Source organism: Bos indicus x Bos taurus, chromosome 13 (genome assembly GCF_003369695.1).
Source record: "Bos indicus x Bos taurus breed Angus x Brahman F1 hybrid chromosome 13, Bos_hybrid_MaternalHap_v2.0, whole genome shotgun sequence".
NCBI classification, from domain to species: Eukaryota; Metazoa; Chordata; class Mammalia; order Artiodactyla; family Bovidae; genus Bos; species Bos indicus x Bos taurus.
Window position 1 is genome coordinate 67,351,210 of NC_040088.1, and position 24,864 is coordinate 67,376,073.

Below are 24,864 nucleotides of genomic sequence, written 5' to 3' on the forward strand. Positions count from 1 at the left end.
CAACTTTCCTTTAATTATGAGTCAGCAAAATAGGAACTATGACTCCTACTTACACATCCTCCACTTAGTTCAGCGATCACTGAACTTGGGGCCGTTAAGGCAGGTTTATACAGGGGTGACGATGGTGCTGCACGGCTGGGAACCCAGACTCGCGACCTGATCATCACAAGCCACTCTGTGGACAGAAAGTGCCAGAACCTGCTCACAGGGAGGAATGACTGTGCACCAGAGACCCCCTCCCCCATCAAATCTTCATTTTCTGCTTTGTCTGCAGGGAGGAGGAACTGGTTACCCAAAATAAACATTTATGGACCATCCTAAAAGTTGGATGTGGTCATTCTGGCCAGTGAGAAGTTTGCCGAGTGAATGAACTCAGCCCGCCTTCTCCACCCCAGGCTGTGACCTTCTGGTTCTGCTGTCAGCTACAGATGACTACTTCAGAGGGAAACCAGCTGCGTGGTTTCCACCCCTCCATCTGAGGGTTCCGATACACAGCCAATCCCAATAAATACACCCGAAAAGGACCGTGCTCCTTAGTGACACACTTGTAATGAAGATGACTGGGTGGTCCTCCAGAATTCAGCGCGTGCGCTGTTTTTATCTCAAAGCCTATCAATAAGGCCAAAAATGGGGGCGGGGGGGGGGGGCGGTGGTAGGCAGGGGCTTCCCTAGTGACTCTGGTAAAACATCTACCTGCCAATGCAGGAGACACAGGTTTGATCCCTGATCCGAGAAGATACCACATGCTTCGGAGGATCTGAGTCCGTGCGCCACAACTATTGAGCCTGTGCTCCAGAGCCCAGGAGCCACAGCTACTGAGCCCGTGTGCTAAAAATACTGAAGTCTGTGCTCTGCAACGAGAGAAGCCCGAGCACCACGGCTAAACAGTAGCCCCCTCACAGAGAAAAAGCCCGTGTGCAGCAGTGAAGACCCAGCACAGTCAAAAGTAACTAACTAAATAAATTTCTTTAAAAAAAAAAAAATGTCAAATGCTGTCTCTGCTTTCTCCACCCTCACTCCGGCTCCACAGCCAAAAAAAAAAATCTCAGTTTGGTTTGTTGTTACTATTCAGTTGCTAAATTGTATCTGACTCTCTCCAATCCCTTGGACTATAGCCCTCCAGGCTTCTTCCTCTGTCCATGGAATTTCCCAGGCAAAAATACTAGAGTGGGTTGCCATTTCCTACTCCTGAGGATCTTCCCAACCCAAGGATCAAATCTTTGTCTCCTGCACTGGCAGGTGGATTCTTTACCACTGAGCGATCAAGGAAGCCCAAATGAAGCTTTCCCAATGGTTCAGTGGATAAAGAATCCACCTGCCAATGCAGGAGACACAAGTTCAATCTCTGGATCAAGACGATGAGAAGGAAATGGCAATCCACTCCAGTATTCTTGCCTGGGAAATCCCATGGACAGAGGAGCCTGGTGGGTTACAGTCCATGAAGTCACAAGTTGTCGGACATGATTGAGCGACTTAGCATTAAAAATCATTCTTACCTGTATTCATCAAAAGGCAAAGTTCAAAAACATACCACTCCGAAGGCCTCACTCCAGTGAGCGTTATTATAACAGCAATAAAAGAAATGTTGCTTCTCTTTTAAAGTTACCCAATTATCTAGCCCTTTCAAAGGGATCCACTTAAAGTAGTTCAAGAAACGGGCAATTTTACTACCTATTAACATGCTTACCATTTCAAGCTCGTCATTCTGAAACAGGGAAATGGTTGGCAGCTGTTTTTTATGTGACTCCAAAGAGAGACTCTTCTCCAGGTTGAAAATTAAAGGCGAAGGCCCAAACGGACAGCTTATGAAATTCCAGACAGGCTCTGGCTGCCCATGTTAGTCTAACATATCTAAATCAGAGAAAACGGCCTCATTTCACACTCCAGGAATTTCCTAATGAGCACAGGACACCTCATCCTGTGCTCATCCAAGACCTTCCCAAACATTTCCATCAAAATGGAAAATCTCAGAGCATTCTGAAGGAGGCACAAAGTTGTGACCCAAACCTCATCTCTGAAACGATCACTGCGTCCACCTTCCGAAGAAGCAACGTGCAAATACGAGCCTGGGATCACGGGTGTTATCTGCAAGAACCACATTTATAAATGGCTCTGAAGATGAAAAAAGGTGTTAAGTATCCAGGCACCTATCAAGGAAGGCTCCCTTCTGTTTACACCCATCCTGTCACCTGGATCCCTCTACTAACCATGCGTGACTAAGCCCATCTCCGCCATGCTCACCAGCCAACACCCTGTTTCTCCAAGAAGAGGCAGGCCTTCCGATTCCGTCATCCCGGGAGATGACCGGATTCCTTGGGACAGAAGATCTCATGAAATCGGCGATGTGCTCCAGAGCTTGGTTTACACCTTGATTAGGACCTCAATCTCCTGGCCATTTTGCAACCAGTTTGCATCCAGTTCACTCTAAAGCTGACACAAACGGCTGCCCCAGCATAAGAAATGCTAACTTCTCACATCCCAATTCATACCTCTGTCCCAAGAAATTAGATCTACAGAGGGTAAGAGGTGGTCAAAGAGTACACAGCAAAGCCAGTGGCAGCCAATGATCCCCACGACAGCAAACTGCGTCGTCTTTTTTTTTAAAGAAGTTTTTAAGCTGGGGGATAGCTGTTTTACAAGTAGCGTTAGTTTCTGCTGTACAAGAAAGTGAATCAGCTATCCTCCCCTCCTTCTGGAGCATCTGTCCCGTCTCCCGCCGTCCCACCCCTCTAGGTCATCCCAGAGCACCAAACGGAGCTCCCTATGCTACACAGTAGCTTCCCACTAGCCGGCTATTCTACAACACAGGAGCATATGTACGTCAATGCTGTTCTCTCAATTCATCCCACCTTCTTCTTCCCCCCACCTTCCAGGTCCATTCTCGATGTCTGCCCCTCTATTCTTGCCGTACAAATAGCTTCATCAGTACTGTTTTTCCAGATTCCTCATACATATGTTAATATACAATATTTGTTTTCCTCTTACATCACTCTAACCTAGAGTCTGTCACACAGAGCATAGCCAATCGTGTCTTCTGATTCACAGTCTTAACTGTCACCTCTTAATCTCCCATCCCAATCAAACAGCAAGTGTATTACTCCAGATAGAGCTAAATCGGTCACTCAAGAGCGAGAGCGTGGACAAAATGAGAAAGGTAACAGCCCTCCTCGTTACTTGCTCGAGAGAAAAGAAAACCCAATCAAATCACAGACTAGCTGTGCCACCATCCTGGAAGTTCATTTATTTGTTAACTATTTCCCTTATAACTATTTATGTACAATGAATTCTCTACTTATTTCCTATCAAGATAGACTAGGCCTTGAAAGATGCAATTAAATCGACTTTACAAATGGTCTTTGCATCAAGGTAGCTATCCAGGGCTTGTCACACCAGAAACTGACTTCCAAGCCACAAAGGTGAACACCATCCTTACGTCAGCATACAACGGACAAGAAATACTTGACACGGAAGAGGTTGGCTGTAAGGCCTTATCAAAGCATGACGTTCAGAATTAACAGACATTCCGTGCTAGTATCTTGGACAAACTGCAAATATAGGACTTCCCTGTCATCCCCAAATATTAAGAGCGATGAATTAGAGCACCATCCTGAGGCTGCAACAAAGCTACCATGCTCCTGCTCAGTCTCTGTGCAACCCCATGGACCACAGCCCACCAGGCTCCTCTGTCCAGGGATTTTTCCCAGGCAAGAAATCCCTGAGGAGAGGCCTGCCATTTCCTCCTCCAGGGGATCTTACCAATCCAGAAATCAAACCCATGTCTCCTAAGTCTCCTGCATTAGCAGGTGGATTCTTTATCACTGAGCCACCTGGGAAGCCCCCGTAACAAAGCTAAGTAACCTCACATTCTACAGGAGACGTGCATCCCACATCACACACCTGTGCACAGGAGTCAGTTAGGGAAATGAGCCTGTGCATTGTACGTACAGTCATTAGAACTCAAGAAGTACACCCGACAGGGTCCCCTTCAGTGAGCACTCGCGCGTACAGTCACTTCAGTCATGCCTGACTCTTCGTGACCCCGTGGACCGTAGCCCAGCGGGCTCCTCTGTCCATGGGATCCTCCAGGCAAGAACACTGGAGTGGGTTGCCACGCCCTCTTCCAGGGGATCTTCCTGACCCAGGGATTGCAGCCACGTCTCTTAAGTCTCCTGCATTGGCAAGAGGATTCTTTATCACTAGACCACCTGGGAGACCCGCTGTAAGCGTCTAATCATCAGTACCTAATTTTCTGAGGGGGTTTTCTGAATGGATGACTTCAAGGAGGACAGATGCACAGCAGTAGTACTTCAACTGATTTGGATTCTGCGAGCCCATCCCTGAAGGATGTGACCCCAGTCTGCTGAGCTCTGGGGATCCACTTGAAGAGCATTTCAGGTTTTGACTTTAAGCCACAGATATGTATCTATAAAATTAGGCACCAATCAAATGGCATGAGAGGTATGATCTAAATGCAGAAAGGAAATTTACTAGAAACAAGTCTTCCCATCTCAGGGATCAAACCCAGGTCTCCTTCACTGCAGGCAGATTCTTTACCGTCTCAGTCACCAGGGAAGCTCCAGAGGAATAAGAGAATAAATAATAAGACAATAATAAGTTGGGCCCCATCCAACTGCCAAGTCAATAAAAACACCCTAATTTACTTTAGTTATAAAGAACTTGGGAAATGTAACCAATCCTGTGAAGAGCTGGTTTAACCCTGCAGTGTAACCATCACTTAGCAGAATGTACTCTGGGCCTTTTTAACCACAACAAGCAAGTTTTCATCTGTAAAACACAGGGACTGTTCTAGAGGTCTCCAAAAGTCTCTCAGCCCGCTCAAACATTTCAGAAGATCTGGATTTTCCTGAACCTTCCTGGTCGAGACTGGATGTGGTGAGAAAGAATAATATACAATCCTCTCAAATGGAACAGAGACTCAAAAAAGGAAGCAGCCACCATGGTCTACGCTGGATCCCAAAAGCTTTCATTCAAAAGCTTTCAAGAGATGGGGCTGGTCCCAAGTGCCCAGCTGGCTACTCAGAGTGGACAATCTGCTACACTGCCCAGAGCCGCCCTAGTTCACAGCACAGGGAGGAAAAAGGGAAGAAGGCGTCTGAATTCTGCACCTGGCTGGGAAGAAGAAAGCATATTTAAGCTAAAGTTGTAAAGACAATAAATGGTAAGGACCAAGACTCGAGGCTCCAAACATTCTGTTACTCCACTTAGAGCCTTTCTCCTGCCTCCAAGCAGAACATCAAAGAACACAGAAAACCAGAGCTGGTAGGTTTGATCCCAGAGTTGGCTGTTCCTTAGTAACAGCACTATGGACTATTAGGGACAAGGGAGAGGGGAGGAGAGAAAAACGAGATGCTCCAGAACCATCAGCCTTTATTAAAATGATGGCAGGGACTTCCCTGGTGGTCCCGTGGCTAAGACTCCTTGCTCTCAATGCAGGGAGTCCAGGTTTGAGAAGGCAATGGCACCCAACTCCAGTACTCTTGCCTGGAAACTCCCATGGATGGAGGAGCCTGGTGGGCTGCAGTCCATGGGGTCGCTAGGAGTCGGACACGACTGAGCGACTTCCCTTTCACTTTCCGCTTTCATGCATTGGAGAAGGAAATGGCGACCCACTCCAGTGTTCTTACCTGGAGAATCCCAGGGACAGAGGAGCCTGGTGGGCTGCCGTCTATGGGGTCACACAGAGTCAGACACGACTGACGTGACTTAGCAGCAGCAGGGCACTAGAGCCTGCAAGGTGCAACTCAGACTTAGCACAGACGAGTAAATAAGCATCTATTTAAATGACCTTTCACCTGAGGCTTTGTAGGAACTTGCACTTGGCATTTCAAACGCTCATGCTGCTGCTGCTGCTAAGTCGCTTCAGTCGTGTCTGACTCTGTGCGACCCCATAGACGGCAGCCCACCAGGCTCCCCCGTCCCTGGGATTCTCCAGGCAAGAACACTTGAGTGGGTTGCCATTTCCTTCTCCAATGCATGAAAGTGAAAAGTGAAAGGGAAGTCATTCAGTCGTGTCTGACTCTTCGAAACCCCATGGACTACAGCGCACCAGGCTCCGTCCATGGGAGTTTCCAGGCAAGAGTACTGGAGTGGGGTGCCATTGCCTTCTCCCAAATGCTCATACTGTACCTTAAAATAATGAAGTTCCTATCACTTTTGACTAAAATGGAAAAAAAAAAAAATACCACAGCTTGCCAGTTGAGGAGAAAGTACACTTAAAAACCATCTTTCCTTGGGCCAATAAAACTGCAGGGGGGAAAAAAAAGACCAGGATAAAAGTTTTCCCACCGTCCCCTACCTCTGTGGCTCTAAACCCCTCTTTATAATCACAACCATTGGCACTATTTGCCCAACACTAGAGTTCACCAAATATAAGGCATCAACCAAAATGCGTCACTCTGGTTTTTTAAGAAAATCAAAAAGAATAAAACCGAAAGCACAATCGATTCTTTCTTTAAATCAATGTCTAAGACATCCATCTTATCACAAGAATATAAACCTACAGGACGAGAGAGTAAAACTTTTTGAATAGTGAATATCATAGGTAACAGGAAGGACCCTGACTGTTGATGTATTAGCATGCGAAGTATTAGCATGTTTTAAAATTCTCTATGAGGGACTTCCCTGATAATCCAGTGGTTCACACTCTGAGATTCCACTGCAGGGGGGTGGGGGTTCAAGTCCTGGTAGGGGCACTAAGATCCTGAATGCCATGTGGCACAGCCAAAATTATAACTAAAATTTTCTATGGGCTAACGAGATAGGGAGTGAAGGGTGGTACCTTTCAATCAGAACACCACTGGGCTGATCATTCAAAACCAAACCCTAAGAATTTTATTTGGTAATGCTTCCCTGGTGGTCCAGACAGTAAAGAATCCGCCTGCAAAGTGAGAGACCTAGGCTCAATCCCTGGGTCAGGAAGATCCCCTGGAGGAAGGCACGGCAGCCCACTCCAGTATTCTTGCCTGGAGAATCCCTATGGACAAAGGAGCTTGGTGGGCTACAGTCCATGGGGTCGCAAAGAGTCAGACACAACTGAGTGACTAAGCACAGCACAGTTCATTCCCTGTTGGACTGCAAGCTCCAAATTGAGTATCTCCTCTTACAATACACTGTCCTGTCTATAAACATCTTGTTTACACTGACCTCCAAACAGAGAACACTTGGCTTAGCCAACAAGATCAAGTTTCCTGTGAACTATCCCAGGACATTCTCAGCCTTACAAAGAGAGGAAGGACTGGCCTAGTGGCCCAACCTGAAGGGTAGGTGTGGAAAACAGAGGGTCAGGTCTGATTCCTTCACTGGCTGAGTTATGTGGAGGCTGCAGTTATCCCCGCTTCCCCTCGCCAAAACACAAACACACATATCATGAATATAATCAGATAGTCTAAGCAGTCACCTTGTGTGGGAGGGCGGGGTACAGAGGGCTATTTGGAATGGTCCCTTCTAGTCTAGGAATTATTAGAGCAAACTCAAATCAAATTTTCCTCTTTGGCCTGTATTCAAAGGCAGGCTGACCTTGCCCGGGTCCTACCATTACTGGGTTATATGTGAAAGCTAGAGTGGTATGCCTCAGTTTTTCTCTGTTTAAAGTCGCTCAGTCGTGTCCGACTCTTTGTGACCCTGTGGACTGTAGCCCACCAGGCTCCTCCATCCATGGGATTCTCCAGGCAAGCATACTGGAGTGGGATGCCATTTCCTTCTCCAGGGGATCTTCCCAACTCAGGGATCGAACCCAGGTCTCCCACACTGCAGGAAGGCACTTTAACCTCTGTGCCACCAGGGAAGCCCCATTTTTCTCTACTTCTCTCCTTTTCCAGAGCCCAGGTGAAACCATGACCCCATGTGCACCTGTATCACTTAACAACAACAACGTTACTTCTGGACGGGGATCTGCCTTCACAAGACATCCTCTGTGATGATGGCCAGTCACGTGTCCACTCTACCTCCCAGACCAGAGTCTTAAAGATAAATCACATGGGCAGGTCTGCACAGATGTGCTGAACCACCAATTTTTTTTTTTCCCAAATAGAACCATGGAGATGTTTGAGTGAGTTTCTAGTTCAAAGTACTTAATCTTAGATATGGAAGCTGATTCTCAGAAAGATGACAACCAGTAACTGGTCCACGGTCACAAGCCGAGACAAAACCGTCACTGAAACCAGGCCTCCTCTGGATTCTGTCCTGGCCTCCTCTGTCAGGAATCCTCCTCACAAAACAGAGCTGTCAGGTCATGAGTCACCACTGCAAATGCACAGATTGGTTTGCCATCACAGAGATAATTTCCCTAACCAGTTTTGCTTACCTGTAGAATGGGAATGGTAAACTGCCACCAGGGAAATGTCGATTTAAGAACAGGAAAAAATACTAAATATGTCTTAAACTATGGATCCAAATTTCTTTTGGGGGCAAGAACTTTTTACAAGTTCTTTATTATTTTTTATTTTATTTTTGGCTGTGCCCCATGGTGTGTGGGATCTTAGTTCACCAATCAGGGACTGAATCCATGCCCCCTGTATTTGGAAGCACAGTCTGAACCACTGGACCACCAGGAACCAGTTCTTCTTTATGGCCTCCACACTGTTACAAGAACTCCAAAAGCTCCCCAGAAAGTGAAATACTAAAAGAGAAATGGTATCTAATACTAGAACTGGAGATGATTCAAATTCCACATTGACTATTTTTGTTCAAATCACTTTAAAAAAAAAAAAAGAAAGAAATCTCTTTTAACTTTGAAGTTCTCTATATTTTCACTGCCTATGCTTCTTGTATCCCCAAAGCACCCTGTATCAATTCCAGGGACACCACATTCACTTACTGCTCTGAGGAATGTTTCCATCACCCAGCATTTCTGCTCAGATTTGGCAAGTCCTCTGGTAGAAATCCCAGGGATGGGGGAGCCTGGTGGGCGGCCATCTATGGAGTCACACAGAGTCGGACATGACTGAAGCGACTTAGCAGCAGCAGCGACTTAACAGCAGCAGCTGGGAGAAAGGTGGAAAGTGCCACCTCAGTCAGAGTGCACAAAATGGAATCTGATGAGTGGTCAGCCTTGCTGACATAACTTCATAATCAGTCCATAATCTCTGCAGGAAAACATTAAGAGGAAAAGCCCTCTCTGATCAATCACTCCCATCATGAGAGAAATTCAGGGTACCATCAGTATGGCCTGTTTGAGGTTTAGGGTGTGGGTAATCCAATGGGAAAGGGGAAAGATCCCACACCCCTGCAGGTCTCTAGAACACACCTCAAAACAGACGGACTGGTGGAGTTGTCTAGCCTAAGGGTTGCTGAATAGCCCTGCCAGTGGGCTGCGGTTTCCACTAGCCAGGGGAGTGTCTCCTGCGCTTGAGTAGGGGACTGGAGGGTTTCTGGTGCCTGTGAGTATATTGTCGATGCCCCTCACCTTCCAGGCAGCGGCTGGGTCCCAGCAATGAGCTAAGACAAACATCTGAAACAGTACTTATTCATCGAAGGGAGGAAGCAGAGTGTGCAAATGTAACGCTTTGCACGCAAAGTAGCAAACCTCCTACCTCCAAGGAGCGCCTAGCCAGCAACTCCTTGTGCCTACCGAAGCCTCTCCCCTACCCTCCTTTACCCGCTCCCTCCCCACCCTCAACCGCCTCCCCAGGAAATGGGGCCGAATTCGTGCCGGCTTTCACTTTCTCTCTCATCTGGTGAAACCTGGGTCCATTTGCCTGGTGCAGACACGCCAATCGGTCCCCCGGGTCCCTTGGCAAGGGTGCGAGGGTTGAGGAATGAGGGAAGGTAGAAGGCGGCGGCGATGGGTCTGGATTCGGACACGGTCTGCGGGCATCCGAGACAGTTTCCCACCCGTGGGCTCGGATCAGCCGCGAATGCGCCGCTGGAGCGGACAAAACGCGGCGCGGGGACGGGACTCTCTGGAGCCAAGGGGCGAGCGCAGGGCCCGAAGTCCCGGACCCTGGAGTAGCCGGAGCTCGGGATCCAAGGAGGCAACACAAGGGACACCAGGGTGGGTGAGCAGCCTCACTCCAGCGCCGAAAGGAACGAAGACCCATGCGGCCAGCCCCGGGCGCCCAGCCCTTCCCGGAATCCCACCCAATTCGGTAAACACGAAGATCCCGAAAATTCCGAAAGCGAAACTGCAATCAGGTCTCCAGAAGTTTGGAAACGGCCTCCCAGACTCCCGGCGTCCGAACACTACGGACGCAGTCAAGGATGAGAGCCCCAGTGAGGGATCATCGCTCCGCAAGGTCGCCCTCCGCTGCTCTCGTGCACCTCCAGGGTTTTTCACGCGCAACAGTCCCCAGTCCAGGTTCCTGGACGGGGGTCGGCGGTGCTCCTACCTCGTCTCCATTCCGCCCTCCGCCCGCTCCTCCCCACAAGAAGGGAAACTTGGGCCCTGCGAGAATCCTGGGGAACGTTCTTTGTAATCGGCTGTACGTTGGCTTCCACCGCACAGCTCGGTGCAAAATCGCAGGTTTCGGGGCGTTGGAGTGGATTGTGCGCTTGTCAGCAGCGACGTCAGGAGGACGAGGGGAGGGGTTCCCGGCTGAAATTGCAGTTTACAAGCACTGGGCCATTTTAGGCTGGTTTCCCCTTGAACGAAACCCACGAGGAAGCAGTCGCCGAGGGGACGCCCGGGACCGGAGCGCCGGGGACGCGCCGCGCCGCGCGCTCAGCTCGGGGGTCGCGGGTGCAAAACGCCTCTGGGCCTGAGGGTCAGCTTCATTGCCCAGTAGGAGGAGAAATCTGCCGTGGGGTCCCCAATTTGGGGAATGCTTGCCCCCAGGCCCTACTCTGGGGACGCCGCAGGGGGCAGACTGTCCGATGGCGCGGCGACCGTCCAAGTAGGACAGCTGACCCTCTCGATCCTTCCTTGAAGCCCCTGCGAATGCCCAGAGCCCACGTCACAGTGGTAACTGCAGACCTGGCCAACGCTTTTTAATCCTGAGACGTAAAATCTTCCTGGCGCACTAGGCAGACGCGCCATCAGGTTCTTGGGCCCAGGTAAAGTCCCCCAAATCTGCCCTAACCTGACCCCGGAGACGGCGAGCGGCTGCCATGTGGCCCCCATCCCCCGGGTCCACCCTGCAGGCTGCGCTGCGCGACCATCGCTCCGCGGCGGCATCCTGGCCACTGGCGACCCCTGTCGGGGACCCCTTCCAGCTAAGGAAACTCCGTTTGCTCGCTCACCCTCGGGCTTCACTTAAACTCAGACTCTGCCCTCAAACTCAGACCCTCTGAGGACTCCGAAGTCGGCCTCTCCCCGGCACCTCGCCGCCCTCTTCAACCCCAAGGCGACATCCCCGCTCGATCGCCTGGAAGGCTAGCCGATCCAACAACAGCGAGGAGCACTTTCTTCCGCGAACGCTCTCCCCATCCCCCACCTTCCCTAGAGCACAACTCCAAAAGCAACTCCGCCGCTCCACCCCACGCTCTGCAGCCAGGGCCGTGCGCCCCCGCCCTTCCGCCAACGTACTTTCACACACACCCCCACTCCACCCCACCCACCACGCCCCGGACGCCGCCGCCCCCCACTCCCACTTTCTACCCCGCCGCGGCGCAAACTACACGGTGCCCTCCACCAAGTACAGCGCGCCCCCTGCGCGCGCACACACACACACACACACAACCCCACCGGCGTCTGCAGCCTGATTGCCCCCGAAACCCTGGATACTGAGTCTTTTAAGTAAGCGGCACACCGCTGCACCTACCCGGCTTACCCACACAGGATCCTGCGTATAGAGACAGAAAGAGAACTGGTCTCCTAGAAAGCTGAAATAAATCATTCCCTCTGCCCTCATGCATTTTGCACCACGTGTCAGCAGTTTGTCACGTCAAATCAGGGCAGGGTCTGGTTCGGAGACGCACACACGAATCTGGGGCGCATCTCTTGGACACTCCCACCCAACTGCACACACAGGTATGCCCACTGACTCAAAGGCAAGCAGAACAGTCCCGCTCCGATGCCCCGGTCCGGGCCAGCGGTACCCCTTTTCCCTCTAGCAATGGACTGGACACACGCAGATTCTAACCACGGAAAAAACCAGGGCAGCTCATTCCTTCTCTTTTTTCCCCTTTAATTCGCTAAAGCAGCTACTAGAGTAGCCAAAGAGAGCTGAAACTAAGAGATGGCAACTCCGGTTGGGTTTTTTCCCACCTCAAAATCTTTATTTTCAGTTTTTAAAAGCCACCTTAGCCCGCCATATTGAAACTGGCAAGGCTTCTAAATACTCCTCCGCCGCGGCTTCCAAGAAAACACCAGAACGGAGCGGGCTCTGGGCGCGCGTCTGGCCACCGCAAATCAACCACTTCCCTCAGCTAAGGCTCCCCTTCTCTGGCTAATCGTCTCCCGCCGCTCCAGATTAAAAATCCACAAATATATCTAGCAGTTCCTACAGCAGTTTTTTGGTTGTTGTTTTTTTTTTTTTTTTTGCGGATTTTGCTAACACACACATTTTTTTAAAATAATAAACTCCAAAGCCAGATCAGATTAGTAATTGTGAAAGGAGGTTATATGAGAGTAGACAACAGGAAAGCCCCAAGGGACAGGATGTGACTTTAACGCTAAAGAAAAAAGAAAGAAAAAAAGAACAAAAAGATCATCCATGCCGGAGCACGCTCCGAAACTACTACTGACAATTTCATTTCAGCTACACAAGCAAATGTTTGGGGGGGGTGGGCGATTCCAAATATGTCCACGATATTTAATCCCTTTGATGGCTGGTCTCCAGTCCTCACCCCACCATCTCCCCCAACCACCACCACCCCGCCACCCCGAACACACACACACCATCTAAAAAAAAAAAAGGGAAGAAAGAGACCCCAACGCGGGGTAGCAAGGGCGGCTGCGTCGCCAAAATGAGCGCACAAATGAGGAAGGTGGGCGGCGGGAGGGGACACTGTGCACCCGGAGGAGTACGCTTTCCAACTACGGACAGACTCCCGTGAGGCCCGGCTTTGCGAAGCCGAGGGACCTGGAGGAAGGGGACGGGGGGGAGCAAAAATGACAACCCGGAGCACAGCGCGGAGTTTGGGGCTCTGCTCCAGAGCTGTCGCCTTCTCCTCCAGCCCTGCCCTTTCGCTTCTCTCCCACTGCACCCCCTCCTTCGGCCCCCCCAACCCCGAGCCCAATCCAGCTTCCCTTTTTCTCCGAGCTGGAAAAAGAGAAGCTGACCGGCGCACTCAACCTGCGGGCCGGAGGTCCCCTCGCGGGGAGGGCTGGGCGCGGGGACAGCGGCCGGCGCGGGGTCCTACCTGGTGAAGTTCGTCCTCCCCGTGGCGTGGACAGAGGCCGGGGCGCCGCCGAGGCGGGGGACGCCGGCCTCACCCGCTCGCTGCGCCTCGCTCGCTCCCCGCCCGCCGCCTCCCTTGCGCGCCCGCTCCGCGGCTCGGACTCCCACTACAGCCTCATTCCAATATGGCATCCTCTCTGTGCGCATGCCCGGCACTCTTTTTTAAGATTATTATTTTGTGTGTGTGCGCAGCGAACTCCTTCAACGACCTTTTCCAGGCGCTTGCGGAACGTCTTAAGCCAATTAGCCGGCGGGACGTTGCACCCCTTCCCCTACCCACGCTGGGACGCCCCCGCTCCTGGGCACATCGCCACCCCCCATACACACACACTCACACACACACACACACACACACTCCACGTTCCCACTGCCCCCTCCTCGTCCCACTCCCCTCGCTTTTTTCCTTTAGCTCCCTCCATGCACGATCTGCAGAAAGTTCCCATCACAGGCGCTTTCGCAAACCCATCTGCAGGGAAATCTGGGCAAACTCCGCAACTCACTGGACACTTTCGGTTCAGTCGGTTTACAATCCCCTCGTGGACTAAATGCAAAAACTTGCGCTTTATCCGCGGAAGGCTGGTAGCCAGCGGAAAGAAATTTAATCCGCTCCGAGACCCGGGACCCGCCCACTGCGCCCCACCCGGCTCTTAAATAGTGCCTTTTCTATGGAGATTCAAATATTTTCTGAGGCCTTAGGGGTGGAGGGAGGGGGCCGGAGAAAGGTTTTTCCTGGGAAACGTGCCCAGAGGAGTCGGAAGTTCAATCAGGGCTGTTTGGACCAGCCTTGCCGCTAAGATCGGCAAGACGCAGGTAACGAGGGTAGCCACGGCGTCTCCGGATGTCCAGGTCTGGGGGACAGCGAAGGGCACCTGACCTAGCTGGCTCTTGGAGGTCGGGAAAAGAATCCTGCCCGAGAAAAACGTGGCCCTCGGCGACCGAGGGAGTGAACAAGAGGCATAGCAGACCTGCGCGGGGCAGGGTTTCCGTGCGGCGTGTGCGGGTTCGCGGGCACTTTGCCTGGGGCGTGGGGGCGGGGGGCGGGCGACAAAGAGGATCTCTCTGGCCGGAGCCGTGGCTGGGCAGAGACTGAAAGGAATGTCCCAATGCGGAAATGCTGGCGACCCCCGAGTGGGTCAGACCGAGAACATTCCGAAGGTGGGCTTTGCTGTACTGAGGAGCGAGGAGATCTTGCTGGAGGCTAGAATTTATTTCCAAGGGAAATGGAGAACCAGCACTTTTGACAGGGTTTTTGCTCTCTTACCACAAGGGGTAAATCCCCACCCCCCACCCCCAGAGTCTCCCAATTCTGTGTCCATCTCCTTCCTACGGACTTTCTCTCCGTGTCCCTCCCCTGGCCCAGGGGTCGGGAGGCTCTCTCACCCCGGACACTGCTGCGCGTTCCCAGCTCCGACCGCCCTCCCACGCCCGGTCACCCCGGCTAGTCCTCGAGGACCCCTGTGCTCAGGCACGTGAGGTCCCCGAAGGATAAGTGGATGCTCCCAAGGGCGAGGGACAGGGCAGGGACCAGGGATGCAGAGCGGAAGTCAAGAGTTCGAGCGCGCGCGGGACAGGCAGGGGTCTTGCCCGCTGGGTCCTCTCTCCGACGGCGGTGTAGAAGAGCCACTGGAGGGATGTGCCCGGAAACTGCTCCGGCCAAGCCCTGCGGTCGCGAGTGCCCCTGCACCGAAATGGTGGGTGGAGCTCGGAGATCCTGGGGGACTTCCGCGGCCGTGAGAGCCCTCGCGCTTGCAGCCTGGGCAAGTGGTGTCTCCTCACGTCTTGGTGAGCGCTCTACGAGAGCTCTTGGAAGGGAGCCTTCGTCTTGTCACGCCTTCTGAGTGCCCCTGAGGCTCAAAAAAGGAAGGGCAAGCGACTCACAGGTCATACTCCAGCCAGAGTCTCTTTCCCAGACCAGCTTCCCGGTCCCCACCTCTTTGGGACATCCGACCTCTTTCACCTGAAGGTCACCGAAAGCGGAGCATCTCCAACCACACCCGGCCGCCTGCACTCCAAAACCGCCTCCCTCGGTGCCCCGAGATGGCTCTTAAATGAGACCGTGGATGCACAGAGGTTCCGAGGAATCCCGAAGTAGGACTCCAGACGGCCTCCTTGGCTTTACTCCGGGGTCTCGACTGCTTGAGCCTTCAACACACAGTTTGGCCCAGAAGGGGTGGGGTAGGGGGAAGGTCCTGTCCCAAGTGGACTTAAGCTAGGGGAGATCCACCGTTCCCTCGCTGGGATCACCTGCTCCCGCGCCGCGGAAGCGCAGAACATCCGCCGCAGAGAGGTCTGAGGCCGGCTCCCCTCCTCCAGCTTGTCCGGCTCCCCCCGCCCCGTGCTGCGCCCTCCACGGTGACCGCGGCAGCGCCCCTTCCTCGAGGGTCTCAAACCTAGCGGTGGGGCCTGGGCCGGGGAGGGGGCAGAGGATTGCTGCTCTCGCCTGGCCCCCCAGCACTTCCGGGCGACTCCAGTTTACAAAGAGGATGCACTTTTCCTCTCCAAGAGCAGAGGCGACGTGAGCTGCAGCAGCCATTGCGCCGGCTCTGGGTTTGTTTACCAGTTTTAAGTCATTATTATGCACGGAACGTTATTTCATCAAAATAAAAAACAATTGCCAAAAAAAAAAAAAAAACAAACACCTAATCCCCAACTCGATGAACTGTCTCTACATTATCCTACAGTTCCTCCGAAGTAATGGAGTCCTTTTATATTTTTGGAACTCACACTCTTGCATAACTTTGTCAGTGGGTCTGGAGAGCAGTGTGGAGGAGTTTGATTTTTTGTACTCACCGCGATTAAGACATAAAATCATAAAGCCACATTGTGTATACAATGGTCGTCACATTGTTACCTCCAAGAATCTTCTCAACGTTGTCCAGGGTAAAATTTCTCCAACTTTGGCTTTCATATTGCTTTTCCCACGTGACTTCTTGAACATTCCTTGGCTTTCTATTCTGTATCCTGCCTCCATTCTTCTCTGTCCAAGGACACCTATGAGACAAAAGAAATTGGTTCCAAGATTCCCTGCCGTTATTAAAGGGTCCCTTCATCCCATTCCAATACCTTCCCACTTTCATTTTTATTTCAGAAGCAAGATACTTAAGGGATGTGAGTATCCAGGGGTAGAATCCACCCTAAATCTATTAAAGATAAAGTGGGAGTGGGACCAGCAGAGTCAGCCAAAGATAAAGCCTAGGACTGTTTCAAAGTAAAGAAGACATAATATTAATACATTCCAAGTCAGGAAATTCAACCAAGTAAATCTCATGATAAACACCATGAGGTCTCTCTATAAATTGTTAACATTTTCTAAAACTCTTGGCAAAAATAAGTTTTTGCTCACACCAGCTGATTATAACTTATTTCATGTCTAAACAATGGTTAAACCATGAATTATATCACTTTCAAAATGCACTTACACATCTAAGTTATGCCTTTTAAGGGACTTTGACATTCTTTCCTACAAATGAGGCTACAATATATAAAATATTAAAATTATATTTGCTAATTGGAAAATAGGATTAAAAACAACAGTTGAAAAGTTTCTCATATTGGGCATTTCTAAGTATGACTTCACAAAAAAATATTTCAGATGAGTCAAAAATTATATGCATATTATTTATCTTATTTATTCTAAAGGCATATGATTACTTAAACCTTGTCTCACTAATCTTCACACCAAGAAAAATATTGGTCAGTTGGCTCATAGTTACTCCATGTTGACATCATTGTATAAGGAAATGCCCTAAAGAAAATGAACTATTTTGCTTCCTTAACAAAGAGAATCTCTGAGATATTAGACAAATTAGCTTAACATAAAAGCATAAGGGTGGAAAAGTGTCCCCCAAAAGCCTCTCAAAATAAATATTTGTGATTCATGTTGAGGTTTGATAGAAAACAACAAAATTCTGTAAAGCAATTATACTTCAATTAAAAAATAAACAAAGATTAAAAAATAAAATAAATATTTGAAGAATGTATGCAATCTTCTTTTTACCGGAGGCTTGAGATCTAAACACGTCTCTTGGCTGGGGTGAGACTGTGTTCTTCTATCACATCTCTTAAGGTCACTGAGAGTTAAATCTGAAGACACTTCCTCCCTTATTTTTCACCCTTTACCTCCATCCCTGTTCCAGCGCCTAGCTCCTGGGATGAGAGTTAAATGGCCTTATCAGTGCTTCATCACTAGTTTTCTCTGTGACCTATGTAAAGTTCTAATGACCTCTCTGAGCCATCTTTTCTCAAGGGTAAAGGGAGGGGATTGGACTAGATATTCTGTAAGGTCCTTTCAAACTCTAAAAAGTGCTTATCCATCTACCCCACCGAAAGCCACAATTTGCCTTCTGTAATATCCTAACACCATCTCTGCAGACTAGAAATAGCCAAGGTGTAAATTCTGAGGTCACAAAGAGGAAAAAAGTAATGAACAGATCTTCAGGGGAAGGGCCTTTTTTGCCCTCCCAGCCAGCAGTAAAGTGTTGTTTGAGTCATATTTCTGCCTTGTTTAGATCATTATTTTGTCTTTACAATTACTGTATGGGTTCCCCGCCCCCGCCCCCCCCAGAAGTGTCTGGGCTGAGAGTCAAGTCTAGGTGATGGAGCTCATTGTTTAAGTGGGGAAGTGAGCATAGTGATGAATAGGCTATTCCACAAAGATAGCATCTATCTGAGGATATCTCCACAAAGGTATCTCCTATCAGAGCACTTACTCATCCATTTCTAAAATTCCAGAAACCCACCGTTGCTTCCTATATAATTTGAAGAAGTTTCAGACTTCCTTGACAAGAGAAAAAATAACAGCGAACACAGAGGGTGTATTAAAAAAAATTAGTGATGTCTGAACTCCCCTAGGACATTGATTTAAAGAATAGAGATGCGAAAGTGCCTGTTTTGACTGATGGCTTCTTTCTCACTGAGGAAGACAAACACCATGATGAAAGTCACATCCAACTTCTGAGGCTACTTGTATGGGCTGCCTAGTATTATGTACTCCACTTGTAAGTCTTGTTTTACATGAGGCAGAATATTCTAGATCTTGCAGCCTGGCTCCTAGTCCTTTTGAGAGGTGGGGAAGTCAGAGTCCAAGGAGGTAAAATGACAGAGATCTCACCCAGAGCTGCAGAGCAGGGCCTGACCTTTCCCTCTTCTGCTCCATTAAAGAAGGAGAAAGCCAAGGGAGGACTTATTAGCATCTATTTTACACCAGTCGCTCTTCTGGAGTCTTTACATATGTGATAGGATGTACTGTGTTCTAGTCTCTATTATGTGTAGTGTCTCTTATAAATGGCTTTTAAATACGTTTTAAACATATATTCTTTTACATACAAAACTAGACTCTGATCCACAGTCACTAGAACATTTCCATGTGTCACTTTTTCTGGCAGAGCTGGAGTTGTCTGGAATTATTTGCATTCTCTATAACTGAAGGTATTTATTGCCCCGTACACACACACACACACACACACACACACACCCAAAAACCAGCACAAGTCAGGGATGTGGTTTATGGTCCTGCTCAGTTTCACCTCTGCAAGTTAACTAGCCTTAGTGAGATTGAATCAGACACTGTGCAGAAGTGTAAAATGTCCCCTTGGACTCATAACATAGCATAGACTAAACAAATTAAAGTGGGCAACAAAAATCCCACATCAAAAAGTAGGTTTCGTGTAAAAGCAAGTGGACAGATTTTATTCTGTGTATCTACCACTTTAATAAAGTCCCAACTCTTCTAAATAGAGAAGAAATACCAGTGTTTGGACGCTGGACAATGCAGCTTTATTGTAACCTCAACCCCATCTGCTCAACTAGTGAAATTGAAAATTTCACTGTGTAAGTTGCTTTAGTGGACCTCACTATAGAAAATAATTATCCTGGTCAAAGAAATAATAGGCAATAGACCCATAAAGACTTGATGTGCAGTGCCATCTACTGGAAACAAATATTGACTTGCTTTCGGATTTTTTTTAATATAGTTTTTTGTTGCTTTTTAATGGAGAATTGTGATTTCTGGGGTAAAGGAAGATATCTGGGGTAAAGAAAGATTTCCTGGTGGCTTAGCCGGTAAAGAGTCTGCCTGCCAAAACAGTAAACCCGGGTTGGATCCCTGGATCAGGAAGATGCCCTGAAGAAGGGATTGGCAACCCACTCCAGTATTCTTGCCTGGAGAATTCCAGGGACAAAGGAGCCTGCCGGGCTACGGTCCACAAGGTCGCAACAGTCCACAGGGCCCCAAAGAGTGGAATATGACCGAACGACTAACACTCACACATATCTGATTAGAGATAACAGGTTGGACAAGTTGTTATCTATAATCAAACGAATCTGCTTTTAAGTAAACTGAGATATATTCATATGAAACCATTCAGCTTTTGAATAACATAAAGAGTCCTTAACATGTTTCTTTGGAAAGTAAGACCTCTTCCATTTTTAAAAAAAAGAGTCATTACAACTAACTTCTTAGTAGAGTGCTATAATTTCTTTCTTATCCCTGTAAAGATTAATTTTTACACTTGTAAGTGCCTCTGGAATAAAGTTGATGACTTCTTAGAGGTTTTCCTTTTAATTTTATACCCTATGGAGAAGGCAATGGCACCCCACTCCAGTACTCTTGCCTGGAAAATCCCATGGACAGAGGAGCCTGGTAGGCTGCAGTCTATGGGGTCGTGAAGAGTTGGACTGAGCGACTTCACTTTCTCTTTTCACTTTCATGCATTGGAGAAGGAAATGGCAACCCACTCCGTGTTCTTGCCTGGAGAATCCCAGGGACGGGGGAGCCTGGTGAGCTGCCATCTATGGGGTCGCACAGAGTCGGACATGATTGAAGCGACTTAGCAGCAGCAGCAGCAGCAGCAGCAGCAGCATAGGGGAGGGACATGAGGGTTTTTCAGGGTTTTCCAAGCCAGTTTCTCAAGGAGGTAAATGTATTAAAAATTAGACATAGGAGATAATTAGCTCCCATAAACCAAAAATTAACCTCAAATATTTATTGATCGTTGCTTATATTTGAGTTAAGAGGCAAAATGGTTTTTGCTGAAAATGGGGTCGCACTAGATATTACTCTAAGCTAACGGGCATCTTGTTGCCAAACTCAGCAGAGGCCTTCAGAAAGCTCCCTGGTGGGACTTCCCCTGCGGTCTAGTGGTTAAGACTCTGAACTTTCGCTGCGGGGACGTGAGTTCAATACCCTTGGTCGTGCATTTAAGATCCTGCAAGCTGTGCAGTGGGGACAAAAAGAAAGAAAGAAAATATGCTTGATTAAGAAAAAAGAGAGGCAGTATGTTAGATTGGAAAGAACTTGGACTAGAAGCCAAAAGGAGTAGTAGTTAAATACCAGCTCTGCCATGATTGGTTTCCCTTTCGGTCTCTGTCTCTCTCTCCTTCCTCCCACTCTACCGGTATCTATGTAAAAATGGATTAAATTTCTCTTTCAGGGGAATGGACTGGTACATAGGAGAAGCTTAAGAGATACTACCTGCTCCAGGTCCATCTCCTCCTATCTTCCACTTGCTCAAAGTACACATTGTTCATAAACTTCTAGTACAGTCTTGCAATATTTCAAAATTTGTGTTTAATAACTGCAGGTTGGATGACTGCGTCAAATCATATCCCAAATCTGTTTTTTGCTTACCACATTCTTGCATCCTACGTCATCATTTCAGTCTCTTCTTCATTGACCGTCTTCTATTATCTTTATCTTTACCCCACTTTTCAGTGGCTTCCTCTCCTGAAAACACAAAACATTCCATCACAAGAAGGGGGCTAGCAAATGATTCATATATTGTTGTTGTTCAGTCATTAAGTTGTCTGACCTTTTGCAACCCCATGGACTGCAGCACAACAGGCTTTCCTTTTCCTTCACTGTCTTCTGGAGTTTGCTCAAACTCATGTCCATTGATTCAGTGATGCCATCCAACCATCTCATCCTCTGTTGCCCCATTCTCCATTCTCCTCCTGCCCTCAGTCTTTCCCAGCATCAAGGTCTTTTCCAGTGAGTCAGCTCTTCACATCACGTGTCCAAAGGAATGGAGCTTCAGCTTCAGCATCAGTCCTTCCAATGAATATTCAGGGTTGAGGCTGTAAGTTAGATTCTTATTGGAGACAGTCTTCATAGATACCAAGGCTGCACAACCCTGTGAAACTTTGCCCATCTCTAAAGGACTTAACAAATTTTAATGCCCAGTTTGAAAAGCAGACAACACCAATATCCTGCTTCTAGACAAATTGTTTTAAATTTCACATACAATGGGACATAGAATAATACTTCAGACCAAAATACTGCAGGGGAAAAAGTATAAGGAATGAAGAGACTTGCATTCAACTCCCAATGGTGTTCCCTAGTAGGTTCTTCATAAGTCAATGGATTTCTCTGAGCCTCAGATGTACCAACTGTGAAATGGGCATAATAGCGTCTTCAGTCAGTTCAGTGGCTCAGTCGTGTCCAACTCTTTGCAACCCCATGAACTACATCACGCCAGGCTTCCCTGTCCATCACCAACTCCTGGAGCCTACTCAAACTCATGTCCATCACATTGGTGATGCCATCCAACCATCTCTCATCATCTGTCATCCCCTTCTCCTCCCACCTTCAATCTTTCCCAGCATCAGGGTCTTTTCCAATGAGTCAGTTCTTCATATCAGGTGGCCAGAGTATTGGAGTTTCAGCTTCAGCAACAGTTCTTCCAATGAACATTCATGGCTGATTTCCTTTAGGATTGATAGGTTGGATCTCCTTGCAGTCCAAAGGACTCTCAAGAGTCTTCTCCAATACCGAAGTTCAAAAGCATCAGTTCTTCGGTGCTCAGCTTTCTTTATAGTAAACTCTCACATCCATACATGACTACTGGAAAACCATAGGTTTGACTAGATGAACCTTTGTTGGCAAAGTAATGTCTCTGCTTTTTAATATGTGGTCTAGGTTGGTCATAGCTTTTCTTCCAAAGAGTAAGCTTCTTTTAATTTCATGGCTACAGTTACCATCTGCAGTGATTTTGGAGCCCCCTAAAATAAAGTCTGTCACTGTTTCCATTGCTTCCCCGTCTATTTTCCATGAAGTAATGAGACTGAATGCTGTGACCTTAGTTTTCTGATTGTTGAGTTTTAAGCCAGCTTTTTCACTTTCATCTAGAGGCTCTTTAGTCCTTCTTGGCTTTCTGCCATAAGGGTGATGTCCTCTGGGTATCTGAGATTATTGATATTTCTCCTGGCAATCTTGATTCCAGCTTGTGCTTCATCCAGTCCAGCATTTCTCATGATGTATTCTCCATATAAGTTAAATAAGCAGGATGACAATATACAGCCTTGATGTACTCCTTTCCCAATTTGGAACCAGTCTGTGGTTCCATGTCCAGTTCTAACTGTTGCTTCTTAACCTGCATACAGATTTCTTAGAAAGCAGGTCAGGTGGTCTAGTATTCCCATCTCTTGAAGAATTTTCTACAGTTTGTTGTGATCCACACAGTCAAAAGCTTTGGCATAGTCAATAAAGCAAAAGTAGATGTTTTTCTGGAACTCTTTTTTGCTTTCTCGATGATCCAGTGGATGTTGGCACTTTGATCTCTGGTTCCTCTGCCTTTTCTAAATCCAACTTGAACATCTGGAAGTTCTCAGTACATGTACTGTTGAAGCCTGGCTTGGAGAATTTTGAGCATTACTTTGCTAGCATGTGAAATGAGTGTAATTGTGCGGTAGTTTGAACAATCTTTGGCATTGCCTTTCTGTGGGACTGGAATGAAAACTGACCTTTTCCAGTCCTGTGGCCACTGCTGAGTTTTCCAGATTTATTGGCATATTGAGTGCAGTACTTTCACAGCATCATCCTTTAGGATTTGAAATAGCTCAACTGGAATTCCATCACCTCCACTAGCTTTTTTTTTCTATTGAAGGATAATTGCTTTACAGAATTTTGTTGTTTTCTGTCAAACCACGACATGAATCAGCCATCAGTTCAGTTCAGTTCAGTCGCTCAGTTGTGTCCAACTCTTTGAGACCCCATGGACTGCAGCACACCAGGCCTCCCCGTCCATCACCAACTCCCGGAGTTTACCCAAACTCATGTCCATTGAGTCAATGATGCCATCCAACCATCTCATCTTCGGTCATCCCCTTCTCCTCCCGCCTTCAATCTTTCCCAGCATCAAGATCTTTTCCAATGAGTCAGTTCTTCACATCAGGTGGCCAAAGTATTGGAGTTTCCGCTTCAACATCAGTCCTTCCAATGAACACTCAGGACTGATCTCCTTTAGGATGGACTGGTTGGATCTCCCTGCAGTCCAAGGAACTCTCAAAAGTCTTCTACAACACCACAGTTCAAAAGCATCAGTTCTTCAGCACTCAGCTTTCTTTATAGTCCAACTCTCCTATCTATACATGACCACTGGAAAAACCATAGCCTTGACTAGACAGACCTTTGTTGGCAAAGCAATGTCTCTGCTCTTTAATATGCTGTCTAGGGTGCTCATAACTTTCCTTCCAAGGAGTAAGCATCTTTTAATTTCATGGCTGCAGTCACCATCTGCAGTGATTTTGGAGCCCCCAAAAATAAAATCTCTCACTGTTTCCACTATTTCCCCACCTATTTGCCATGAAGTGATGGGACCAGATACCATGATCTTAGTTTTCTGAATGTTGAGCTTTAAACCAACTTTTTCACTCTCCTCTTTCACTTTCATCAAGAGGCCCTTTAGTTCTTCTTCACTTTCTGCCATAAGGGTGGTGTCATCTGCATGTCTGAGATTATCAATATTTCTCCCAGCAATCTTTATTCCAGTCTGTGCTTCATCCAGCCCAGCGTTTCTCATGATGCACTCTGCATATAAGTTAAATAAGCAGGGTGACAATATACAGCCTTGACGTACTCCTTTTCCTATTTGGAACCAGTCTGTTGTTCCATGTCCAGTTCTAACTGTTGCTTCCTGACCTGCATACAGATTTCTCAGGAGGCAGATCAGGTGGTCTGGTATTCCCATCTCTTTCAGAATTTTTTACAGTTCGTTGTGATCCACACAGTCAAAGTCTTTGGCATAGTCAATAAAGCAGAAATAGATTTTTTCTGGAATTCTGTTGCTTTTTCGATGATCCAGAGGATGTTGGCAATTTGATCTCTGGTTCCTCCGTCTTTTCTTAATCGAGCTTGAACATCAAACCTCAACACGAATTAGCCATAGGTATACATATATCCCCTCCCTTTTGAACCTCCCTCCCATCTCCTTCCCTATCCCACCCCTCTAGGTTGATACAGAGCCCCTGTTTGAGTTTCCTGAGCCATACGGTAAATTCCCATTGGCTATCTATTTTACGTATGGTTATGTAAGTTTCCATGTTACTCTTTCCATACATCTCACCCTCTCCTCCCCTCTCTCCATGTCCGTAAGTCCATTCTCTACGTCTCTTTCTCCACTGGTGCCCTGTAAATAAATTCTTCAGAACCATTTTTCTATGTTCTGTATATGTGCATCAGAATACAATATTTATCTTTCTCTTTGTGTCCACTGGCTTTGTTCGTGGTGCTGCTTCCTAAGGCCCACTTGGCTTTGCATTCCAGGATGTCTGGCTCTAGGCGAGTGATCAC

The 24,864-nt window shown here is 48.0% G+C and overlaps 1 protein-coding gene and 1 long non-coding RNA gene across 5 annotated transcripts in view; both read right to left on the reverse strand.

The window, feature by feature from the left end:
* SFMBT2 (Scm like with four mbt domains 2) overlaps positions 1-13,881 on the reverse strand; it is a 178,203-nt gene extending 164,322 nt beyond the window's left edge. Inside the window, exon 1 of one of the 4 annotated variants that reach the window (XM_027560163.1) lies at positions 13,799-13,881. The gene's annotated coding sequence lies outside the window, so the exon portion shown is untranslated. Of the gene's footprint in view, positions 1-10,346; positions 11,043-13,260; positions 13,500-13,798 lie in introns of those variants that run through there. The other 3 variants (XM_027560164.1, XM_027560161.1, XM_027560162.1) reach the window with 3 other exon arrangements.
* A 616-nt stretch (positions 13,882-14,497) lies between these two features.
* LOC113902835 lies at positions 14,498-21,043 on the reverse strand. Its single transcript, XR_003513926.1, has 3 exons — positions 20,926-21,043; positions 16,150-16,289; positions 14,498-15,142 (listed from the first exon to the last, which is right to left on the reverse strand). It is a non-coding gene; the product is annotated as an uncharacterized LOC113902835 (long non-coding RNA).
* Positions 21,044-24,864: the final 3,821 nt, after the last annotated feature.